The following is a 26,253-nucleotide window of genomic DNA, read 5'->3' as shown; positions in this document are numbered from 1 at the left end:
AGGATCAATTTTACAAATGTTTTCAACCCCCTTAAAAATGAAAAGCTTAGTTAGACCAGGGACTTTAACATGTACACAACATTCAAATGACCCCGAACTATCTGACCTGTAGCTGAAAATCAGATCTGTAAATCTTGTTTGAAAGTGACTAATCTTCTGATGACAATAGTGGGTGTGTATTTCAGAATAGTAACATTTAAGTACTCTAGCTATGCTTAAAATGCGTGTTGTGGGGGAGCAAGATGGGCGACCGACACCAGATAGACCTGTTTGCAGCTGCTTCACCAGCCTGCTGCACTTCCTCGGCTTCTCCACCACCCCAGAGCTATTGGAGGCCACCCCAGCAGGGGGGAAAAGCAGGAGAGATCTGAGGACACATACTACCGGGTCGGTGAAGAGCGGGAGCACCGGATCCCCGCTGGTGCTGGAGGAGAGCAAGGCATCAACGCCTCGGCCGACCGAGAACAGAAAGCATAATCAGAGGTGCAGGCTGGTGAGCAGCAAGCGCACCAAAGAAGCGGGTGGGTGTGCTGCTCCAGCCCCACTGCATCATAAGGACCAGCAAGGCACCAGAAGCGCTGCACGGGGAGCATGGTGCACTAGTTCCCTGGACAAAAGGGAGGCACGCCATTGGAGGAGGAGGAGGAGGAGGAGGAGGAGGAGGGCCGGCCGGCCGAGAGAAGCGGCCGGAGTGTATACATATAGTGGGAATCTGATGCCCTTGTGCCTGCGTGAGCTGGCGTGACCGCACCCACCTATCGCCCCCACAGGGAGGTGTGCAGCTGGAGTGGCGTTGCAAGTAGTATTGAGGAGTCCGCACATCCCCAGACACCGGGCAGCGGGGGTGACTGGAGGGGCACCATAGACCATGAACAAGATTGACATTTCAGACGAAGGTAAGGAGCGGGGACTGCATGGGAAGCACACAGGAGGCCCCCCTACCAAAATACTAGGTTGGAGAGAGGCACGTCCCTGAGGTTGGGGGACAGGTGGTATTATGTGAGGTGGGCGGCTTGGAGGGGAAGGACCCGAGGATTGGAATGAAGGCCCACGCTGAAGTTGGAGCAGTACCCTGCAGGTGACCCCCACTGTAGGCCTCCATATCAATCCCAGTGGCACAGTGGAATAGGGGAGGTAGTCAGCCGGACCCTGGGGGAAAATAGGAGGAGTCTTTTGGAGGGGCATTGCTGCCTGCCTTGGATCAAGATAGTACAGCATAAAGCAAACTCGTTGAAGCGGGCAACAACCACAGGGGGCACGTGGGCTCCCTCTCTACCATATGGGGCCCGAGTGAGTCTAGGGGACCATCTAAACCAGCCCAGGTCATGGCAGACCACAGATTTCACAGGGACAGTGGAGCTCATAACTAGACAGAATCTGCACAGTGATCTAATGACCCGCCAAACGTCGCTCACTAAGGCCTTTCAGGAACAATCTCAATTAATAAGAACAGACCTCAACATGGCGTTGGCAGAAATAAGGCAGTAAGTCAGCCAGCTGGAGGCGAGGACGGACCTCCTCGAAATGGACCTCCAGGAGGTGGACAAGGACGCAAAGACACACAGCAAGGCCATATAGCGACTCAATGTAGCAACGCAAAACCTAGAGTTGCAAATGGAAGACATGGAGAAGAGATCAAGGAGGATCCATATAAGGATCAAAAACCTGCAAGTGACTGTCAGACAAGGATTTAAAGGGGGTGGTCCAGAGAGTGTTTGCAAACCTACTGGGAGTCAGGAGACCAGATGGCGAAGGGGACTAACGGCAGGCCGGGGGATGTACTAGCAGATTACATGCATTACGCGCAGAAGGAAGTGGTCCTGTGTGCAGTTAGGGCGACAGAGCCAGTGCGATGCCAGGAAACGTCAATCTCCCTATTCCAGGACATAGCTGGTAGCACCCTGACCTTCCCCTTTGGACTTGTCTTTGAATGGGAGTGGTCCCAAAAGCGTATTACGTTGACCCAAGAGGGAGTCTAATTTCTGCAGCCGGATGGGAGCCTGGTCCTCCATGAAGAACCCCCCCCACCCCCTGTTGGAGATCCGCTCAAGGCCCAGGCCCCTTGGAATGGGCAACAGCAGGAGAAAGACGCTGCAGGAGGGCCACACTGCAAGGTCCACAACCAAGAGCTGGAGGGGGAAAACAAGATGACGGATAACAACAAGGGAGGAGGAGCCGGCTAGTAGTTTTGCTTGATGGATGGGTGGACTATTAATGTAGGAACATTGGGCTATGGGAGCGCAGGAGGATGTTCCATCATGGTTTCAATGAGGGTGTGAGCGTCAGGGGCGGGCACGTGAGGTTGTGCTAGGATGAGGTGGGGGAAGGAACATCCTGAAGTTGGAGAGGGAGTAAGGTTAATGGGGACAGCACCAGAGTTTGGGGCCAGAGCAAAGAGGGGCAGGGAAGGGGCATATTGCAGGCAAGGGGAGAGAGTACAGCCAAGTCTCTGGGTTGTGGGGGGTGGAGGATAGGGGGAGGCGCCAAAGGGAGAATGGAAGAAGGGGTGCTTGTGAAACATCAGTTCAAGTGGTCAACGCACAATGTGAAGGTCTTCACTCTCTCCCCCCCCTTGCCCCTTCCCCGCCCCCTCAAGAGGACAAAAACAGAAACAGGAGCAGTTCAATAAGAACTCGGGCCAGATGTACTCTCGATTGAAGGGACCCATCTCCTGAGGAAAGACCAGGGGAGACTCGATCTACAGGGATTTTCTCAAATCTTAAATGCCTTCTTCCCGACCAAGAAATCTGGGGTGGCATTGGCTATACGGAATGGAATTGGCCTCACGGTAAAGGCAGTCCAAGGCAGATAGAGGAAGCAGATTTGTGATGTTAGTGGGGGAATACTTGAGAGCAAAATACACACTGGCCTCAATGTATGCACCTAACTCTGTGCAGGAGACCTTTTTGAGGGATTATTTTAATACACTTTAGGGGTTCGCTAAATGGCATCATCTTGGGTGACTTTAATCTGGCCTGGTCCCCGGAATTGGACAGGAGCTCGGTGGGAAGCTTGTATAGCGGGGCTGTGGCCTCTCCCGCATTACGAGATAAATTTGAGGCCCTGGGACTACGGGACGTCTGGAGGGGGGGGGGGCAAAGAGGGACAGGGAGGGCTTTACTTTCCTTTCCAGTGCGCATGGAACACAATCCTGCATGGACTATGTTTGGGTGTCGTCCCCCCTGCTGGGAGCAGTGGGGGATATTGTGGCAGGCCCTCTTGGGATACCTGACCACTCGGTGGTCATGATGGAACTGCGGCTGCCAGGGCGCAGGGTAAAGTCTGGAGTTGTTGAGGGACCCAGTTATCAGGGGAGAACTGGAGGCAAAGATTATACTTTTTTGATATGAACAAGTCCTTGCAAACATTGGGGAAGCATCCAATGGGATGCGTTCAAAGCCACAATACGGGGTGAATTTATAGCCGCACAAAGGGGAAAGGCAGTTAAGGCTGCTTGAGTCCCAACTGGAGGCTGAGGTGGAGGAATATAGGAAACAACTGGTTGATACCCCCTCAAAAAGGCTCATGGGGGGGATACCGACAGGCGGTGGGTCAACGTCTTGTTTAGAACTAAGAGGGCGGAGAAGTCCTTACTATATGTCCGCCAGTGGTACTATGCAAACTCCAACCAGGCAGACCCGTTCCTCACACAGCAACTGAGGGGAGACAGCGCATAGTAAAACCATTGCAGCTATAATTGATGACCATGGATTCTGCCACTCCTGCACAGATGGATTTCAGGAGTGCTTCGCCAACTACACAGATTTGTACTCGTCCCAGGGCCTGTCCAGTCAGTTGCAGATAGACTTCCTGGATAGGGTCCAACTGTTGGGAGCTGAGGTCAGGGAGACACTAGGGCATGAGATCACGATGGCGGCAGCCCTTCCCTCAAATAAAGCGCCTGGGCTAGACTGCTTTATGGCAGCCTGCTACAAGGCGTTCGCGGGAGTCTTAGCCCCTCATCTAACTAACTTGTTGACTCACTTACGAGAGTCTGGCTGAATCCCGGCATCCATGGAGGAGGCAAAAATAATCCTTGTCCCCAAGTCCAATAAAGATCACACGAAGTGTACGCCATATAGGCCAAATGCACTGATAAATGTGGATGCTAAAATATATGCTAAAATCTTGGCCAATAGGCTAGAGAGACTCCTCCCGGATCCTGAAAGATCCAGGTGGCTCGGGTTTGTACATGGGTGTCAAATGTTCGACAACATCAGGTGAGTGGCTCATCTGATGGAGAAGGTCCACAAGACATCTACTCCCTCGGTCCTCCTATCCCTCAACGCAAAGAAGGCAGTTGACCGAGTGGAGTGGAACTTCTTGTTTGGTCCACAAGAGGATGGGACTAGGGGAGGACTTCTTACAGATGGTGAAGGCCAACCTTATTAATGGATCTGTGTCCTGGGTCATTCAGCTAAGCGGGGGTGCCCACTTTCTCCCCTGCTTTATGCAGTCCCTAAGGGAATCGGGTGAGGTGCACGGAATACCCTTTGGGGGCACCCAGCATAAAGTAGCCGCCTTTGCGGATGACATCCGCCTTTTGCTCTCGAGGATGGGAGAATCGCTGAGGCCATGCAGGTGGATCCTAGTGAATTTTGGCGAGGTCTCAGGCCTTAAGATTAATAGGCCAAAGCCCCCCGTAGAGGCTGAATGGTCCAAACGGGTGACAGACGCTCCGACTATCCGGAGGCAAACGCCGCAGAGAAGTGGCCCCGTCTCTCCTTCCAGACTCTACATCAATTACCACCAGATGGCACCCCAGCCACCATGGAAGAATAGGTCTACATAAAGAGGCCACAAACAAGAGGTACTTTCAACTACATAAGGAAGGCCTCCACAGTCTGCACCAGTCCTCTGAGTGCCCCGCCCAACCCGGACCCCCCAGGAAACTTGGGATCCCGATACCGGCAAAGCTTCAAGTATAGCCGGGTCTACCCACTGGACGCCCTGAAGAAGGTGCCTTATACTTTACAAGTATATAGAAGCACCGAAACGTGTACACACTAGTCGGCGTACTGAAGAAGATTATGGACAGAATATATAACAATTCTTCTCTCATTTAGTGTGTTTAACAAATGTTCTCTGAACACGTTGGCTAAATTCCGAGATATCCCTCTAGGTCCAAAGACCTAGACCTTAAAATGTCAACCTAAACATTTGAGTTGAGACCTGTCAATAAAATCCCTCTCAAATGACTACTAATCCTAGAGGAAACTGTCCCACAAAACACATAATGTATCCCGGACATGCTCTATAATTGTTTAGTTTGACCGTATGTCACGAGGAATATGTTTTTAGGAACCATTGAAACTGAACTTATGCTTTTTTTCTACTTTGTGTACTAAATTTTGACACTGAGAATGTAAAGTGTTTGATTCTTGTTGCACACTGTATATATGTGTCACTATGAACTTGTCGTTATTACACCACACACTTGTAACATATACATTTCTATTTTTTCAATACACTTGGTTGTATATGGTCATTTGTCTCCAGTTTGGGACATGCAGGGCCTGAATTAATAGAGGCGTGTTACAAACTGCAGAAGCAGACATAGACCTTGACCAACGCAGAGAAATGCTGCGAGTTCCTCAGTAGTCCCCTTGTCCAATACTTAGTGAAGATTCAGACAGGGACAAGGTAGGAACAAGTTTATGCCCCCACTAATGTTAGGAGGGACTTTAACAATCTGTACAACGGGAAAGGGGACAACTTTTTCTTTGTTGGCTTAAGATTAATGTAACCAAGTCGAAACTGCTAATTCGAGGGATTGGGTCCTCCAACGTATTCCATATCTATGACAGTAATCACCACAGCTGTGCTGCTTTGGAAAATCTTTCGGCGTCTGCGTCCTGAGTCAATGACATCGATACGCTGTCCTCTAGGGCCTCCGTCGAGCCGACGTCACCGGATGTTAAGTAGGACGCACGATGCCCGTAGCCTCAGTTCAGTTTTTTCCGTGAACGTGTTCGCTTCGGAGATCTCAGCGTGCCTCGGTTCTACTGAATCCTGTTCTTTCGGTTCTTCGAACCTGTTCGTTTGTATATTGAAATGTCTTCGGCTTCTTCCACCCCGCGGTCGGGTTTTAAGAAGTGTCGGGTGTGCGGGTCCAAGATGTTGTTGACTGACACGCACAATGCTTGCATCTGGTGCCTCGGGAGGACCACGATATGGATGACTGTGTCGACTGCCAGTCGCTTACATCGAAGGCCTTGCGGGAGCGTAAGAAGAAGCTGTTGGTGGGTAAGGTGGCCAAGCCCCGGAAGTTGCGATCCACTGGACTTTTGACAGATGATTCGAGGGGCGACTCTCCGCATCGTCGTCGTGAGTCCGGGGGTGGCTTTATCGGTCCAGGAGTTGGTCTCGCCATTCCTCTGCTGCTTCTAGGCACTCACGGAAGCGCCGTCACAGGTTGCCTTCCCCGTCCTCATCCGAGGACTCCCCCCGTTGACGGGTTGCTTGTCCCAACAAGCATTCCACTCCGGAGGAATATGATTCCTTCCGAAAGGAGATGGTGATTTTTCAATTGCAGGGCTCCGGTCCGTCCCCGCCGTCAAAGTACGCCGGCCGTAACGGTACTAGAGACACCACTTGTACGGCTTCGACGCCCTCGAGACCGCGTGAGCCTGTGAAGTCTTCGAGGAAGACATCGACGCCTTCGGCGCTGAGGTTGTCGAGGGACTCTCGAGGCTCCGCCTCCGAGGAAGTCGTCGACGCCATCGGCTCCCAGGCTGTCGAAGGACACACTCGGGGCTCTGCTGTCGGCGCCTCACTCGACACCGATTCCGTCAACGCCTTTCGAGGCTGCTTTGTTGGAGGTACCCCGTGGCACGGCGGAACCCCCCCCCTCCCCCCCCGAAAGGCTCTGACCAAGGCTAAGAATGTCTTTGTCCCTTTTTCTGTGCCCTCTTTCAACCTCTGGATTATATTTCTGAGGGGGATGAGGGATCGGAGGAAGGTTTGTAGGTGCCTGACGAGATTTTGTCTGGTCACAGCCAGATTGAAGACCTGCGTCAGTCACTGCATGACGCCAGTGGTCTGGACACCTCTCTGGAGGTGGAGTTCTGTCGGCCTGAGCCTGGCACCCATGCTGAGTCCTCGTACCGGCGCCTTATGTCGATGGTCACGGAATACTTGGGGTGGTCTGCGCCACCTGTGGATTTTCTGCAGGATGCCCTGACGGACATCCTCGACCAAGGTCCTCCAACTGACCCAGTACTGCCATTCCATATGGCTTTGCAAAGAAGGGTGGCTGCAGCTTGGTCTGCTTCGGAGAGTCTCCCGGCATTGAGCAAGTCTTTGTCGCGAAAATACCGCCCAGCCAGTAGTGACCCCGGCTACTTGACCACGCACCTCACTCCAGAGAGTTTGGTGGTGCAGGCAGCCACTGGCCCCAGCAAAGGCGGCGTCGTACCCTACCATCCCTCCTGATGGGGACGATGAGCGTTTTGATGGCTGGGCGAAGAAAGTGTTTTCTTCAGGGGGTATGGCTTTACAGGCAGCCAACTCTGTGCCTTGTCACGTTTCACGCACACTCTGTGGAACTGCATTTCCTTGGCGGCTGAACATCTTCCCGTTCCTCCCCTTCGGGAATGTTTTCTTGCTATTGTACAGGATGGCAAGGATGCCATGTGAGGCTGTTCAGTCGGGTTTGGACATGGCAGATTGTGTCAGCCGGTTCATGGCGGCGAGCACCATAATACGCAGGCTTGCGTGGTTGCGGAAGTCAGGGTTTGCTCCTGATGTGCAGGCCCAGCTCCACAACATTCCCTTTGATGGTGTACATCTTTTTGGCAGCAAGGCTGACGATAGCCTTGAGAGGTTGCAGACCTCCAAAGCTGCAGCGAAGTCGTTGAGCGCTGCAGTTCGCCAACTTCTGCCTTTTCGTTCTAGGGGACAGCAATGGAGGGGAGGTTCCTTTCGATATTAATCATCCTTTAGTAAATCGAGAGGAGCTGCAAGTCAAAGGGGCCACCGTAGGAGTGCCAGAGGTGGAAAACGGGGTACTCGAGGTGCCAATGCCGCTCGGGCAGTTGCCTCTTTGGCCTCGGTCATTGCCGCAGCCGCTTCAGCTTCGTCATGAGGCCATGTCCCATGGTTCGCCGGTTGGGGGAAGGCTGGCGCAGCATCTGTGGAATGGCGCGCCATTACTTCAGATTTGTGGGTTCTGGAGATCATAGCCCACGGCTATTGTCTTCCTTTCTGGCAGAGGCCTCATGACAATCCACCAGGGAATCTCCTTTTGAAGTGTCGGGATCCGCTCCTTGCGCAGGAAATTCAATCCCTGCTGGAGAAAGGCGCCATAGAACTGGTGCCTGTAGCGGAGAGGAACCAGGGATGGTATTCCCCTTATTTTTTTTATTTCAAAGAAAGACTGGGGATTGAGACCCATCATGGACTTGCGCGGTTTGAACAAGGTCCTCAGAAAGGACAAGTTCAAGATGGTTACTCTTTCTCAAGTCCTCCAGGCCCTTCAACTTCAGGACTGGTTGGTGTCTCTCGACCTCAAGGACACTTATTTTCATGTGCTGATCCATCCAAAGCACAAGTACCTGAGGTTTGCGGTTGGCGACTCACTTTCAGTTTCGGGTCCCGCCGTTCGGATTGACCTCCGCACCGAGGGTATTCACCAAGCTCATGGTGGTGGTGGCAGCGTATCTCAGGAAAGGAGATTCACGTCTACCCCTACCTGGACGATTGGTTGATCAGGGCGCGCTCTCCTGAGCTAGTCCTGCATCATCTGTCCGTCACCTGCCACTCCCTTCACAGGCTGGGCTTCTCCCTCAACTTAAAGAAGTCCCATTTCACGCCAACCCAGCGGCTCCAGTACATCGGAGCAGTGCTCGACATTTCCCTGGGGCAGTGTTTCCTCCCCAGGTGAGGGCTCATCACATTCAGCAGATGGTGCACAAGTTTCAACACGCCCAGAGTCTCCTGGCGTTAGAGTTCTTGAGGTTGCTCGGCCTCATGGCATCCTACATTCTTCTGGTGCCGGAGGCCAGGTTGTAGATGAGATCTCTGCAGTGGGCCCTCAAGGTGCAGTGGTCGCAGTCCTCCGGCAGGATGTCGGAACCCGTTCAGGTGCCGCCCTCGGTCACCCAGGACCTTCTGTAGTGGCCCGTCGACGGCAATCTGATGAAGGGGGGCTCCGTTTTAGCTACCCTGGCCGGAGGTGACTATCGTTACGGACGCATCCCTCACGGGATGGGGAGCTCATGCCAACGAGTTGACAGTCAGCAGTCGTTGGTCTCTGTCGGAGTCCAGACTCCATATCAATCTATTGGCTTTTCTGCCGACTGTGCGAGGAAGGAATGTCCTGATTCTGATGGATAACGCAGTGGCCATGCACTACCTCAACAAAAAAGGGGGGCGGGTCAGGGTCACTTCCTCTGTGCAGGGAGGCGATGCAGCTCTGGTTCTGGGCCTTCCAGCAGGAATTTTCGATCTCGGCAGTTCATCTGGCTGGAAACGAAAATGAGACGGCGGACGCTCTGAGCAGGCAGAGCATGATCTCTCACGAGTGGGAGCTGGCTCAGGAGATTCTCCTGGAGAGTTTTCCCCTTTGGGGGACCCCTCAGGTGGATCTCTTCGCCTCCAGTGTCAACCGGAAGTACGAAAGGTTCTGCTCACAGGAATTTCCTCCAAAAGGAGCATTAGGAGAGGTGTTCGTGGTGGAGTGGTCCTTCCCACTGCTGTACGTGTTTCCTCCAGTCCCGTCATCCCGCAAGTGCTGCAGAGGTTACGGAGGTTCGGCTCCTGGATGATCCTCATTGCTCCGGCTTGGGCTCGGAGGATGTGGTACCTGGACCTTCCCGACTTGTCCATCTGCCCTCCACATCGTCTTCCCTACTGAGACGACCTGCTCTCATGGGAGGGGGGTCAGGTTCTCCATCCAGAGGTCAGATCCCTCAACCTTCACGCTTGGTTTCTGAAAGGTTAAGGTATAAGGATTGGGACCTCGCTGAAGACGTGATGGAGGTGTTGCTTTTGGCCAGACGGCCGGCAACAAAGTCCCTGTACCGTTGCCGTTGGAGAAAGATCTGCGACTGGTGCAGGGTTAAGATTGTGGATCCTTTTTCATGCGACATTCCTGTAGTTCTGTCTTTTTTGCTTTCGTTGGCCCACAGGGGCCTGCAAGTGGGTACTGTTAAAGGTTACCTGGCGGCGCTGTCTATATTTAAGCACTCGTCTGAGGAGTGTTCTTATTTTGAAATTCCTTTAATTTCTCAGTTTCTCAAAGGACTCACTAATGTGTTTCCACCGGCACCTTTCCAGGTGCCTGGTTGGGATTTGAACCTTGTTCTGAAATTCCTTATGGGTGCTCCGTTTGAGCCTTTACATTCTTGTCCTTTGAGGCTGTTAACCCTTAAAACTGTGTTTTTTAGTTGCGGTCACTTCCGCTCGCAGAGTGAGTGGGTTGCAGGCACTTTCAGTTAAGCCCCCCTTCACTGTGTTTCAAAAGAACAGGGTTGTCCTTGGAGTTCGTCCGTCCTTTCTTCCGAAGGTGGTGTCGGAATTTCATTTGAGCCAGAAGGTTATTTTTCTGGCATTTTATCCTCCTCCACATCCTGGTAAGGAAGAGGAGAGGCTCCATAGGTTGGATCCTAGGAGAGCTTTAAGTTTCTACATTTCTCGCATGTCCCGGGTCAGAGTGGACGATCAGCTCTTTATTGGTTACGCTGGAAGGGGTTTGGGACAAGCTGTGACTAAGCAGACTTTGTCTAGATGGATTATCTTGGCAATTTCTGAATGTTACCGCTTGTCGGTAAGGACCCTCCGGTAGGCTTACGGGCCCATTCTACTAGGGGTATGGCTGCCTCTACTGCCCTGCAGAGGGGTGTTCTTATTCGTAACATCTGTGATGCAGCCACTTGGGCTTCGGTCCATACTTTTGTACGTCACTACTCCCTCGATTCTATCCATGGGCAGGATCTGGCCTTTGGCAAGGCAGTCCTTTACTCTGCAATTTGATTGGGCATTCTAAATTTCTATATTCTTTTCCCTCCTCCATACGTTGGTTCTGCTTTGGGAGTCTGTCTTAGATATGGAATACGTCGGGGGACCCAATCCCCTCGAAGAACAAGTTACTCTCTTACCTGGTAATGTTCTTTCGATGGGATGGTCCGACGACGCATTCCATATTGCTCCCTCCCTACCTTCTCCGCTACAGAATTTCTTATGTGATTGCAGCTTACGTTTCCGCAAGGCTTTCTGTGGTCATACTGGCAGTGGTTTGTTGCCACACGTTCTGGGGGAAAAAACTACAACTGAGGCTACGGGCGTGGTGCGTCCTACTTATAACATCCGTGACGTCGGCTCGACGGAGGCCCTCGAGGACAGTGTATCGACGTCATCGACGCAGGACGCAGACGCCAAAAGATTTTCCAAAGCAGCACAGCTGTGGTGATTACTGTCATAGATATGGAATACGTCGTCGGACCATCCCATCGAAAGAACATTACCAGGTAAGAAAGTAACTTGTTCATCTCACAGTGAGAGGGAAGGAAGTGGAGAAATTGAAGGCATACTCACCTTTCATATGGGGCCCAGGGGGCACGTGGGGGTCCGATACCTGGGGATTAGAATCAGAATCACTCCACTTCTCTCAGATTACCTGCCCATGCTATCATCCATTAAGGCAGACCTTCAAAAGTGGAAGTCTCACAACTGAGCATAATGGCAGTTGTCATGATGGTGAGGCTCCCTCAGCTTCTTTACCTCTGCCAGGCCATCCCGCTGACAGTCCCGAATAGCTTCATTGAAGAGCTAGGCAAGACAGGCAATTTTATATGCAGGGAAAGGGGCCAAGGATCAGTTGTTCCCTGCTGATGGCCCTCAGGAAGGTAGGAGGAATGGTGCTCCATAATTCCAAACTGTATTACGAGGCATTGCAACTGCGGATCGTACAGGAGTGGTTTTTAGGACACAAGGGAAAGCAGTGGGTGGATATAGACCAGGCGGTGGTTAGACACGACCTGCGGGATGTGCTGTGGCTACCGCACCATCACAGACCAAGGTATATGTACCGGAGTGTCATTACAAGGCTGGTGGCTGACACGTGGGACAAATTGGCAGGGAGGTACAAGATAACGAGCTTCCCATTCCCATTCTCCCCAATTTTTATTAACCCAAACTTCTCACCAGGAACTGAATGGGGAGTTGTTCACATAATGGCAAGAAGGAGGTTGCCAAAGGGTGCTGTATATTTTTCGGGGCTCAACCATTGGACCATTTACTGAGTGCCAGCAATGTTTCGGGGTGGGTGAAAACAAGAGGATGTGGTACTTTCATATACAGCACTGGCTCCAACACCCAGAGGTCCAAGCAGCTCACGCCCTTTGAAAAGTTCCTCCTAACGCACGAAGGGCCTTTTATATAGAATCTCTATAAAATCCTGGATGAGGCGGCAGGAGGTATGGCCAGCCAAGGAAGGAGCGGGATGTTGCCTCAGTGAGCTCCTTGGTCCGAGTCGTTCCCATGGGCTCCAATTTCTCCTAAATGAGATGAACTTTAATCCAAATCCGCAGCGAGGGTGTCGGAGCCCCCCCGGAGCAATCCCTGCAACTTTCACCTACCTCAGACTGTTTTGCAGAGATTGCACCTCCTGAAACTCCAGTGAGAGTTATCAAGATGGCGGCCGTCTCCTGAAGTGCCCAGGCCATTCCCGCCCAAGAACAGGCATTGAACTGGGTGGGGTAGCCCAGGACCTGCAGACCGGCTGCAGGTGCTTAAATAGGTAGAGCCCCTCTGGTTTGGGGACGCGCAGCCTGGCGTTCATCCCTGGCGGTGGAGAAGGGGTGCAGAATAGCCGGCTAGGCGGTGGTGGCATCAGACGAGCTGCCTCACTCCCCAAAGCTCCACTAACCACCCCCCCCCCCCACCTAGGCTCGGATTGAGCACTGTGGCATGCATCGGTGGCGGCGGGCAGCGGTGGAAGAGGAAACTGAGTAGGGCGATCCGGTGAGGGGGAACTGCACCCTGTGACTGGGGCAGGATGGCAGTCTAGGCGGAGGCGGTGGAAGACTGTTGCTGACAAACCTGGGAAAAAAGGAACTGGGTCGCATTACTGGTATGGGACGAGGCGCTCTTCCACTTGTGTAAAGCATAACGTTAAAAGCATGTCTGGCAAAAAAAGGTCTAGGCACAAGCCCGAAAGGCACTGGGGATCCTGGTGAGTGAGCACACCGTCGAAAACCCCCCCAAGGGAGAGAGACCCTGAGTGGAGAGCTGCCGCTCCGGCGAGTGATCCTTGGGACATAGCAACATTCTGGTGAGCCGGTGGTGAACGGAATAGAGGAGCCGACTCGGCAGACAAGGTAGGACTTGCCAGGAATGTGGCTTGTGGGGTAGAAGGCGTCGTGGGAAATCTAAAGGAGGTCCACCTGTGGTGAACAATGCACCCTTTTGAATACTGGGCCAACAAGCCTTGAATGGAGGAAGCGAAACTCAACACCTAGGCGAGCATCCAACCTGAGAACATGGGCAAAGGGGAGGAGCCACACAGACGAGCAGAGCTGGCTGCAGTGCAGAAAGGAGGCAGAAACCAGAGAGACGTCCAACGCCAAACGGAGAAGCCCACAAGGCCGGAGAGACAGAGGCCATGCAGAGTGATCTGGATCTGAAGCGTGTCCACATACAGAATGTGTTTGGGCTGGAGCTCGCAAACAGATGCTAAGTCCAGGGATGGAATGGGGGAAATGGGGCAGAGTGTGGAAGTTTGTGGAAAGGGATTAGGAGAAAAATATCTCTCCACCAATTTTGAGGAACTTTTGATAGGCTGATGAGAACTATTTTCTTTGAGTGAAACATTCATTTACTTCTAACCATTGGATTCAGATCCAGGAGGGATTACTGGAAAGTACCAAAAGTGCAGGGCACTCAACTTATTTCTTTTACGTTTGTTGTCCTCGGTCCAAAAGTATCCACTGAACCAGCCCTATTTTTATTTTGACTATAGATGAGGACCTTTGTTTAGTTCTTTTACAAAGGGAACTCCCTTTTAGTAGTAGGGTCAGTAAGGCATTTTCTTTTAGTTTAAACAAATCTTCATGCAAACATGCCCTCCAGTCCGAATCCTCCTTCTGGCTTGCTACATATGGTGACAGTAGTGGGATCGGTATCAGCCGATACAAGGATGGTCCCATGTTGGTTTTGGGCCTACGCTCGAACACCAAACTTCCTAGTTGGGTCATCTCGCAATCAAAAGGGTTTGACCTATTCAGTAGGGTGGGAATTATTTTACTTATTTGGGGAAAGGCAGATCCAGAGAAGTTTTGAAGGCCTGAAACAAGCACTTTGTCAGAAACCAGTGCTAAAGATGCCCGACTTCAACTGGGAATGTATACTGCAAATGGACTTGTGTGCTTGGGGGGCCAGTGCTTCCCAGGAACATGAAGGACTGGAACATACCATCCTGAATACCAGCAGGAAATTGTTTCCTAGGGAACAGGCAAATGCCACTGTCGAGATGGAAGCCCTAGCTATGATGTGGGCAGTTGTCAATCCTTGCTTCTATTTATTGGGCAGAAAGTTCCGATTAGTGATTGACCATTCGCCCCTAACATGGATGAGTCTCAGGAAAGATTCTTATGCCTGGTTTATGAGGTGGTTTTTGGATCTGCAACCTTCTTATTTTCAGTGGAATATCGGAAAGGAAAAGAACAAGGGAATGTAGGATTCCTTAGCTGTTTTCCCCTTACTCCTGAAAGGGGGGCCCTCTCAGTTAACATGAAGGGGATATGACGAATCTAAAGACTCTGTTCCTTCTTCGTAAAGAGGAGCCACTAGGGGTTTGGGAAAGCAGGAGCGTTGGAGGCTGCGCAGAGCGAACCAGACCTGGAGGCGCTACCACATATGGAACGTGGTGGGCCCAGAGCCTGCAAACAGATGCTGAGTCCAGGGACGCGGGATGACTGAGTCTTCCGCTCTCAGACTGAGTGCCAGCGAGAAGGAGAGCGGGAGAGCCGATACAAGTGGAATGCCAAGACACCTAGAATCCAGAGCGGATGAGCGACAAACCATGGAGAATGCTGCCGTTGCTTGAGAGAGGGACCCTTACTGGAGCAAACATCGCACCACAGCAGGGTATGCTGGTTGCCCAAGTTGGAAGGAGGGTAAGTGAAGAGAAGAGTCAGTGGGGAAGAGGGAAGGACTACCCTAGCCACATTGAACGGTCACAGGGACCTGATAGAAGAAAGAAAACGAAACGTTACAAGATCCTGAGAAAACTGATCACCATAAACTTTGACAAGGGTCACTGGGACCCAAGAAAACTAAAAGTAGCAGAGGAGTCAAGTGAGCTGTTGGATCATGGGACTCCAGAGCAGCCACAGGGACACAATAAGCAGAGTGAAAAGCAGATATCGCTGGAGCATGGAGGCACCCGAAAGTTGGTCAAAGTGTGGAGAGATCGACCAAGTTGGTGGAAAGGGATCAGGGAAATACTGCTCTACCTAAAGATGTCTGGGCATTTGTTTTTTCAGGAACTTGAGACTTTTTTTTTTAACTTTGGGGAATTTTGAGGAACTTTTGATAGATTGACAATAACTATTTTCTTTAGTTGATCTTTTGTTTACTTCTAACTATTGGATTCCGACCCAGGAGGGATTCCGGGGACCGCCATAGATACTGTTAGGCAGAACCAAGAGTGCGGGGCACTCGACCTTTCTTTACAATTTCTATAAGTGTTGAGACTAGTTTAGTGAATAGGTTTGGATCGAAGACTTATTTTATTTTGACTACATATGATCACCTTAGTTTAGCTTTAAGAAGGGAACTCCCTTTTTAGTAGTAGCGCTAGTGAGTCATTTCTTTAATTTAAACTACATTCAAACATGTCCTCTGGTCCAAGACCTCCTTCTGGCTATTGTTTTATAAAGTGCAACAGCCAACTTACATCACCAGTTTAGAAGTGATTTGCAGGTATTTCAGTAAACTCAAATTTGTCTTAGCTGATCAGGTTCCAAAACCATTCTTGTTTTGACACACGTTCTCTGATGAAATTAATGATTAATATTGTCAGTCCTTTCTATCCAATCCTTTTACTTTGGATGTTGTTTCCGCAATAACTCTCATGTTGACTTTCTTTTCTGAAAGCCTGATCCAGTCCATTTCGTTCAGCTATTTGGTTGCTTTGGAAGGTGCAGTTGCTTTTAGCCGCAAGTAACTTGCCATGTGGTATATTCTTAGTTAAACTCAATTGATGTTCGGTTTTGGCATTCAGCTCAGGATTCTGTGATTGTTGGGTTTCTCACTCTTGCCTTTAATTTACTGATTTGCACATATTTGCAAAGAGTTTTTATTCAGTATGTAATTCATCTGAGAATATAAATGCATGCTAAATTTAATATTATGTGTTAACCTTTGTAATTTCTTTGAAGGATTAAAGACCTTCTCTATTATCATTCCATATTAACAGGACAATCGAGAGTATCATATTTCCCCACCAGAACAGTTCCTCTTTTTAGCCTGCAAATGGATCCGTCAAAAATGAAGTCATTGGTTAAAATGCATTTTCCATTTGAATTATCTTGTTTTTTTATTGAATTACTGATGTATTATTTCATTTAATTTCGTTTTCTTGTTCTAGGCAAACCTCTTTAACGTACAATGGATCTTTATGTAAAGAACGAGATTTCTATCTGAACTGCAATTAAATGTAGCAAATATGGGTGAACCCGATTAGGTATGTATTGGGGTTGAGTGAGGGGTGTCATTTTGGACCTATGTTTATTATTTGTGATGCTTTTTTCAGGTTGTTAATCTAGCAGTATTCTGGTCTACTAATATTCTTGAGTGATGAGTTTCTTTGCCTACATCCTTCAAAAGATAACTTCCACCTTGGTCACTAAGTAGGTGCTTCAGTTTGTAACCAGGTTAGAGTTGTTTGTTGGTAATCCTGCACAATAAATGGCACATCATTGATACACCTTAGCAACAAGGGATCAAAGTGAAGGATTTTTGCTTTGCCATGCCTTTTGGGTGGAAGGAAAGATCACCTTTTAAGTCTGTGATTATTTGTTAAGGATTGGGTGAAGACTCCTTCATGTTGCATGGTGATGTCATTTTGTGGTTTTAGCACTATTTGTTATCTTAATTTTACCCATGCAAGTTCATGAAGGTAAATTGTAGTGCCAAGCAAATGAGCTTTACAACATTTGCTTATCATGCAATTACACTTCAAAGCTACTTTAAAGCTGCAGAATTGGCATTCTACGACCTTGGGTCAAAAGTGGTCATTTATCTGTGTTTTTGCTTAGGAATCCAGGAAATACGATCTGGATCTATCTTAAAGTTCCCCATACAGAAGAGTTTTGTTCTAAAAGACTTCTATTGGAAATAAAATCTTGTCGTTTTGTAATGGATGAACATAAATCATTGTAATATCTTTCCTATAGGAACAATTTAATTTCCTGATTACATTTCGTAACAAGCATAAATTGAGGCCAACACGTGTTTCGCAGTTAGGTAGGTTTGTATGTATGTATGTATTTATTTTTTTGTATAGCGCCGATAGCCTGTGGGCATCAGGGCGCTTAGGCAAACAACGAAAAACAAAACAATACAATAGGAACGTCTGCGCTAAGCCATGAGGTGGTCATAATCCCCCGTATCCCAGTTCATCATCTGAAAAGATGAGTCTTCAACCCTTTCCTAAAAACAGTAAGGTTGGTAACGGTTCTGAGTGTTTCTGGAACACTGTTCCACAAGCTGGGGGCCTGCACCAAAAAGGAACTGCCCAGCCCAGATTTCAATTTAAACTTGGGGACGATCAACAGACATTTACCCTTTGAACGAAGATTCCTACTGGGGGTATGAAGCACTAAGCCCTTTTTTATATACTCGGGAGCAGAGCCGTACAGGCATTTATGCACCAGGCAGAGAGCTTTGAATTTAATACGCTCCGCCACTCTGAGCCAATGCAAGGCTATTCTCTCTGCAGTAACATGATCTCTTTTCTTCAGATTTTTTACCAGCCTAACCGCGTTGTTCTGAAGCACCTGACAACTAGAAACATTCTTGGAGGAGGCCCCTAATAACAGGACATTGCCATAGTCAAGCCTTGATAGTATAATGGCCCTGGCTACGGTGGCCATATTACCCTCATTAAGAAACGGCCTAATGGTTTTCATGAGCCTTAAGTAATATGCCGTATTTTTTTGTAGGTAGCTAGTCTGGGCATGAGAATCCACCTGTGAGTTGACCATTATTCCCAGGGTCTTCACTTTCTGGACCACCTGGATAGTGGCATTCTTGATTTTAAACGATTTATACTCAGCCCCCAAGTTCGCTAGCTGATGACTTGATCCAAACAGCATCAGCTCGGTTTTAGAGTCGTTCATACACATCCAGTTTGTCTGCATCCAATCGTCGATTATCTTATAAACCCTGGCTATTATTTCACTGTCTGAATCATAGTGGCTGCCACCCAGTTCCAGAATGAGTTGGGTGTCGTCTGCGTAATTAGTAAACGACACCCCCGCATTCACCAGTAGACTGCACAATGTGCGCATGTATATGTTAAACAACATGGGGGACAGACTGGCCCCTTGTGGGACTCCGAATAAGATGTCATACGGACCGGAAAAACTACTGCCCCAATGTACTCTTGCTTGGCGATCCGAGAGGAAAGACAAGAGCCAATCAATGGCTCCTTCCGAGCAACCCACATTCTCTCTAAGCGCCTTGATAAGAAGGCGATGATCCACCAGATCGAATGCGGCACTTAGATCCAAAAGCATAAGTACTCCCAACTTGCTTTTATCCATTAAGCTGAGCATCTGGTTCTGCAGGTCCAGCATGGCAGTTTCCGTACTATGGGATGCTCTAAATCCAGATTGTTGTTGATGCAGGATCTCCTCATTCTCAACAAACTGCTGCAGTTGTTTTGTAGCTACCTTGTCCAATAACTTAAGAACAAAGTTCGAATTAGTTATTGGACGGAGATTCCCAGGGTCTTTGGGATCCAGACCTGCTTTTTTAACTAGAGGGGTAATAGTAACTTTCTTAAGATCTCTAGGCACTATGCCCTCTTGAAAAGATGAGTTCACTATTCTCTGTAGAATAGGAGCGAAGATGTCTTTATGTTGTAGAATGATGTTTGGAGGCAGGATATTTTCTGCACAAGTGGTTGGCTTCATGTTATTCAGTACCTCTAACATCTCTGACTCTGAGATGGAGCTAAATTTAAAAGACTGCTCTCTGGCAGAATTATCTGTTACTAAATGGCAGGTGTCTAGATTAGCAGAGGATCTAGCTTTGATAATATTCTGTCTTGCTTTTTCTGTTTTTGCTTGGAAGGCATTTAAAACCATATTACAATCCTCCTCAGATGGCGTAAATGGAGGGGTGAGAGAGTCAGGCTTTTCAATATACTTCAGAATATCAAAAAGCTTGCTTGTCTTGTTTTCTGCAAGCTCAATTTCACAATTGAAAAAGTCTGCCTTTGCTGATTTAATCTTATCTCTATATTCCTTGTCCTTTTTTTTCCAGATAATTTTGCTCTCCGCGGCTTTGTCTGAAATCCATTTCCTTTCTAAGGTCCGTTTTTCCCTCTTCAAAGAATGAAGCTCTGGAGTAAACCATTTTTGGCTGTTGTTATTTTTCCTAATTAATTTCGAGGTAAGCGGAGCTTCTGCCTCCACTAATTCAGTGAGATGCTTATTATATTTATCCAGGAGGATAATGCAGGAATCCTGATCCTGAAAAGAACCCGCTATTTTATCCGTGCAGGCTTTAAGGAGTAGCACATTCAAATTTTTAAAATCTCTCTTGGCTACTTTGATGTGGGGGTTTGGTATATATACATAGTGTGGTAGTTTTAAGTTAGCAGATATCATGTGGTGATCACTCCAAATGCAAGGGGATGTTCTGCAGTTTAGTAATGATATGTTGTGACCGCACAACCAGTCTAACTGGTTGCCCTGCGGAGTAGTAGGTTCCTTGTTAAGAATGGTAAAATCCAAGTTATTCAGAGCTTTTTCCAAGGCAATGGCACCCTTATCCTTCTTATTGCCTCGCCAAAAATTCACATCGCCCGTAACAACTGTGGATGCATTAGCAGTACTCAGGGTGTTTAAGTAAGAGCAGAGTTCCGACGAGAACTCTGAAACCAACGCAGGTGGTCTGTAAATTGCTATTAGGTTTAAGCAGTTGTTGGGTGAAAACACTAGTTTAAGATGCAATGTTTCGCACCCACTGAGTCCTAATGTCACTTTGAAAAGTTTGAGACTGTTTTTGGCAATGATTGCCACCCCACCTCCTCTACCCTGCACTCTGTTTTCAAAATAAATAGTGTAGTCGTTCGGGATAGCCTGTTCGCAAGTAGGCCCCACTGGGTCCTTAAGCCAGGTTTCGGTTATACAGAAAATGTCGAAATTATTGGAGATAATCATCTATTTAATATTAGAGGCATGTTTAGGTAAGGAGCGTGTGTTAAGTAAACCAATCTTGAGTTCAGCAAACTACTCCACACACTCTCGTGGTAAATCAGTGTCAGTAATTCCCCCACCTCCTTACTTGTTGCTCTATTGCATTCATGAAGCCCAACTTCGCTTGCTACTTTTAATGCTGCCATTGCGTAGTCTGACCTTACATACATAAACACGAAACTCCAAAGTGCTCTAAAAGCCAGAGGGATATTCTATCGGACAGAAAATGAAGGGAGGCCAAACCTGACTCTGCCAACGCCAACACGTCCGGCCAGACCGGCACAGACCGGCTTGCCCCGATTCGCGCCGGCGCGTTCGCGCCGGGTTTGAGCTAATGAAGCAGTCACAAACTACAAGGCTGCTGGGAAGTGTAGTTTCACTGCCCAGACAGCACGAGTAGGAAAGTAATCGAAATTGCAGTCAAACTGCGCATTAAGTAAAATACACTTTCTCACACTATGTCAGCAAAGCACACAAGGAGGTTACATGCAATTTACTATATGCTAAGTTTGCTATATGGTTTGGTTGCAATTCGAGTCAAATGAGGATAGCACCAATGAATCTCAAAGCAACTTTAAAATGACTTTTAAATGACTTTTAAAATTACCAAAAATGGCAAGAACACGGCGACATTAAAAAGGTGGTTTGCCATCTATACTTGGAGTACGTGCTTCTTAAGGGCCACAATCATTGTAACGTTTTATCTGCAACGCTATGTGCAATTTATTTACACCGACAAAATTAAAGATATGAAGACAACCCAGATCAGATTAACCAAAATATGGAAATGTATTAAAGGAAAAAAGGCCAAAAATAGTATTACTCATTTGTTTTTACAGTGAATACTTAATATTGGCGTTTAAGATGTGAATTAAATATTTCAAACATTTTGGAAGTACATGGAAAAGGGGGTACCATACCCTTGTTTACTGACCTGTCTCAGTCCATTGTGGTCCATATGACTCAATTAGTATAGTACTAGATCGAAATGAGTAATCTCCCTCTAACAATACCATCTGTAATTGAAGCTCCTAAAACCAGTTGTACTTTGAAATTCTGTTTCACTGCCGTTAAACTTGATCATTTGAAATTGTGAACAGAAGAGAACCGTATGTTTTCATCTTGGTAATGGAGAAACGTTCATATAGGTTGAATGGTCTGGAAAATATAAAGATCTGTAAATGGCGAACTTATTTTGCATTGCCTCACGGAAATAAGATATGTTAACAGTTGTTAGTAATTGTACATAAAAAGTCTTAGTTACTTGGTTAGAGTCCAAATTGTTGGATCATTTTTCCTCATTTGTTCTATGTTGTTTCAGGATTGCACGAAGTTTTAGAACTTGGCTGGAAGCGCAAAAGCTCCTACAAATGGAAGGAATGGCTATGATTTGACGTAATGCGAGAAGGGCATCAAACAATCTAGAATTATATTGGTTTATGTTTAAGAAAACTAGTGAGGTATTTTAAGTGATACTTGTGATGGATTAGGAGAAAATGGCAACAATTGATTTGTTAACACGACAACACCATTTGTTTTTAAGTGAGTTAACTTAGTCAGAACTGTATAAATATTATGGAAAGGAGTGGTCATATATTTGAACCATTGCAGATAGTTGTGGAAAAAAGTTGAGTTCTCTTTTCTGTATGAAGGAAAACTAACTATGCTGCTATGCGGTCACTTTGCTCTGCCCAGTCTTTATTCTTCTTGCCTAACTGCATGGTGCTAAATTGCTGATCCTGAACACCCAGGAAAGAACTGTAACATCTCTGGCTCCTTTTCAAGAATTGAGTGCAAGTAATGAGAAAGTTCAGAGGTGACGTGGCATTTTCGCAACCGTTCAAAAACCTAATATGCCTGCGGTTCAATGAACATGTAAGTTTCCCACTGCCATCTCCCTACAGCTCTGCTCCATTGCGCTTCCAGTAAAAGCTATCGGAGCACAGCGATGGGGCTCTGGGAACCCCTACAGAAGTCACCATTATCACATTTGTACATATTGGGTATGTTTGTGTATGTAGGCTTCTATGTGAGTGTAAAGACTGGAGGGGGGTATCTGTACTTCTGTCCTCTATATGGTTGGGACAAAGGCATAGTGCACCCCAGCCAAGGTTCTCTATATGGTAGAATGGACGAGTAACCAAGATTTAACCACTCAGGAGGTGATGCAGGCAGGTTCTTAAGTACAGTTAGTCCCCCGAGCCCCACTCAGGAATGTCCACACGCTGTTGGGTTATAAAACAGCTTCTTTTTTTAATAAAATAAGGTTCAGTAATATATGCACATATAAATAACACTTTGTATGTACTCAGGCAGTTCTATGCAAAGAATGGCAAATATATACACCCTGGTACAACACAATACTTAAATGCAGTAAAAATGCACCAACTGCAGACCGTTTAAAATAGGCATGTGAATTCTTAAGTGAGGTGTAACCGCATAGATTCTTTTGCAGCCAAGTCTAAACATTTTCAATAACCATCTACTTTCTTTTACAAGGTTCTACCACCCCCAATGTACGAGAGGCCACAGGAGAACATGATCCAAGACTAATCTGGGACCCCTGGACGACTCCTGAGGCTAGAAGATGCTTTTCCTCATCACAGTACCTTTCGTGCCTTGGCAGGCGATTTTCTCGGTTTCACTCGACGATTCCCTTTGAGGATGGACCCCCTTAGAAGAAGGTGCTGAGTCCAAGAAGAATCTTCAATCCAAAGTCTTTCTGAAGTGCAGCATTTTTGCTCTTCGCTGTGATATTCGTTGGTCGACGATTTCTCAGAATGTGAAAGTCCTGGGAAGATGAAACTTGTGGTGGGTTCCTCAAAGGCTTGGCAGATACAGTAACGGGGGACGTCTGGTGGCGACGTGTGCACAGGTCACTTTTGGTGTTTGGAATATCGTGGTTTCCTGACCTTTGGTTCTTCGGTGCTGCAGCACGCACCTCTGGAGCTTCGGAACGTGTCTGTTGGATTCTAGTGGCGGGAAACCCATTGTCGGACCTTCCTCTGCACTCAGCAACCCTGGACCTTCTTTGGTGGAAAAAGTGGTGAGTGATGATGCCAAGGATATGCCTTGAAGTATTCGTTGGCAGTTTGGGGCTTTCGTAGCTCTGGGTGTCAAGCAGCACTATGCTAGGGTACCCCTCTTCTGGGTGTTAGACAGCAATGGGCTTACAGCAGTGACAAGCGCTCCTCTGTACCCTCGGTGACACCAATGCACATCTTCGACTCGGGAGGTCCTGGCACTCCTCTTCAAGACTCGCGAAGACCCCATCTCCGGACAGCAGGCACACAGGACTGGCTTCCAGGGTACTTCTGATGTAGAGCAGCAGGTTGCATGATGGTTCCTGCTATCTCTGGGAGAGATCTCCTTTGCAGGTCCTCTCTGGATCAGTGGTTGGACGAACACAGCAGCTTTTGGATCACACGAAGAAAATGCAGCAGCAGACCTCTCCTCCAGCTGGGCTGAGGCTGAGTGAATGGAAACCAATCCGGTTCACATGCATTCAGGCCATTCACTCCACCCAGACACCCATAACAAAGAATGTGGATTGGGGTAAGTACCCAGCCTTTCAGCACACAAAGCTGCATTCATACCAGTTTCTGGGCTGTCTCAGGAATTGTCGCATACTGCACACCCAGACACCCAAAACACAGAATGTGAGTTCACTTCAGACTCCATTCAAACAGGTCCCACCCCTAGGGTGTACCCTGAACACACAGCCCTGTTAAAGCTCCCATCAGTCTGACAGGCGGCAGCCCCAAAGCCATGTATGGTATTTCCACCCAACAGTCAGTCAGGAGGAAGGGAGCAGAAACCGGGCTTCCCAGGACTTTGGGAAACAAGGCAATACAAACCAAGAGGTCACAGTGGCCATCTTGCCTTCTATCAGGAATCCATTGATTCCTATGATGGGACCTGGGTGTCCCAAAAATGGAGGGCACTCTGAGCCACTGCCAAGTCAGCATGTAGCTGCCACCAGTCCATACCCTGCTCTGTGGGCAATATGCAGGGGCACACAAACACACACATGGGGTACAAGGGTGTCCCATGGTGGTTTTCACCAAAAGGAAAACCTGAGGAGCTGCACTGCCAGAGGGTCAGGCTGGGTCTCGGTTGCAGAAAACAGAGAAAACACATACAGAGAATTGGTAGGACAAGGACTAGGAGGCCCTGTCCCTCCATAAGGTATTGCCAGCATCACAGTATTATTTCTGCATTTTTAAGGCCGAACACAAAAAAGACCAATTTATTTCGGTCAATTGTGTACTCTCCAAAATGCTGAAATATAACACTCCCAACCCGACCGCTCCAGAAGGCAATCGTACCCCCCCACCCACTGTCTCCCGCACCAACTAGATTTCCATGAATTTGAGGGGTTTCATCCCCAAAACCCCACTGACCAATTCCCAGCCCAAAACATGCTCCCTCATTTTCCACCACTCGCACACGCAAACACTTTTACCCACTCACCACCCTCTTTATTCCCCATCCCCATCTTTATTCCCCATCACAAACATTCCCCTTCATATACACACTTGCACTCACTAATGTTTACCTCACTCCTGTGACTCCCTCGTCTGGCCACGGCGGTCAGCCCCTGCGTGCACTCGTGTGCGACAGGGGCATGACAGTTTTATTTAGAAAGGCCGCTCGGTGCGATCTAAGAGGTCGGGTTTTTTTTTTCTTTTTTTTTTTAACAGTGTTTACATTTTTATTTGTATATACACTCAATACGATATGTACACCCTAACGGCCAGCGTAACTCCAAGCACATTGTGTTTTCTCTCATATATTTTAATTCTCTGTGGTGTAAAAGCACTTTTCAGGAAATTCAATCTTGTTCACTGAGAAGATTCTGTGAAGCAGCAGAATCTTCAAAAAAAGCCTTACTGAAAACATCTGAACCACAACTGTATGCCGTACTACTAATGCTTCGTGCTACTCATCTCTTGTGCACTTCCTTGTTTGTCTGCTAACTTCTGGCGGGATACAGAGACATCTTGCCATCGACCCATCAATACCACTGCTTGTTTGTGTTTCCTAGGTTTTGTTTCTCTGCTAGTGAATAACTGTACTTGAATGGATACCTCTTGCCACTCCCAAGCAGCACCACAGCCCTTTTCGCTTCCTATGTTTCTTTGCCAGCCAAGCAGTTTCTGCAGTTTATATATTTAACCAAGCTACTCCGATTAGAAATGTTGCATAGGGGAAAGACTCAGTCTGAGGACTGCAATTCCATGTATCTTCAGGAGCGTGTGTGAGTGCACCTCTGACAGTGACTAGATAGGATACCTGTTCATATGGTTTTCCAAGAACTTTGCTAGCTCCCTTAACTACTCCTTTCCTGCTGTCCTGCATTGTTTGCCTAGTGGTGCCTGTTAATTTAATTTCCAGGCAGCCACAGTAGGAGAGTTGGCATACAACCTTTGTGGTTATGTGGATGGTGTGGGTTGATTAACCACCTTTCCAGAGCTTGACACGCCTCCAGGAACCCTCCATGCTGCCCTATGTTAATTGCATCAGCTGGAGCTCTTTGGTTTCCCTTGACTCATCTTTGGGTTCTTTGATTTTACATTTTTAGGCCTGTGGTTTTTTGTTGCTGACCTTGTCCTCCCATATGTGCCCCACAAACATCTGAGCCCCTGTCTGCAAGTTTCCAGATTGGTATGTATGGCGGAGTCGGGTGCAGAGTGTCTTGTCTGCCTAGCTTCCTGGAATGACGATGTGCTGCACTCCCCTTTTGCTGCCTATTGCTTATAACCCTGACCCGTCCGCAGAGTTGAGTGCAGTTTTGTCTCTGGCGCTGTGGCATTCTGGT

At 48.1% G+C, this 26,253-nt stretch overlaps 1 protein-coding gene across 9 annotated transcripts in view; it reads left to right on the top strand.

Moving 5' to 3' along the window:
* The window catches only part of AGBL5 (AGBL carboxypeptidase 5), a 1,732,162-nt gene that overhangs the window by 76,792 nt on the left and 1,629,117 nt on the right, over positions 1-26,253 (top strand). For 8 of the 9 annotated variants that reach the window (XM_069605530.1, XM_069605525.1, XM_069605529.1 and 5 more), the window contains exon 2: positions 16,592-16,687. The exons of the other annotated variant lie outside the window; for it this stretch is intronic. The gene's annotated coding sequence lies outside the window, so the exon portion shown is untranslated. The remainder of the gene's footprint in view (positions 1-16,591; positions 16,688-26,253) is intronic. 9 annotated transcript variants of the gene reach the window in all.

Source organism: Ambystoma mexicanum, chromosome 4p, assembly GCF_040938575.1.
Source record: "Ambystoma mexicanum isolate Mex_15411 chromosome 4p, UKY_AmexF1_1, whole genome shotgun sequence".
In the NCBI taxonomy this organism is placed as follows: Eukaryota; Metazoa; Chordata; class Amphibia; order Caudata; family Ambystomatidae; genus Ambystoma; species Ambystoma mexicanum.
Note: the sequence above shows the minus strand (reverse complement) of the source record. Positions and strands in the feature narration are given on the sequence as shown.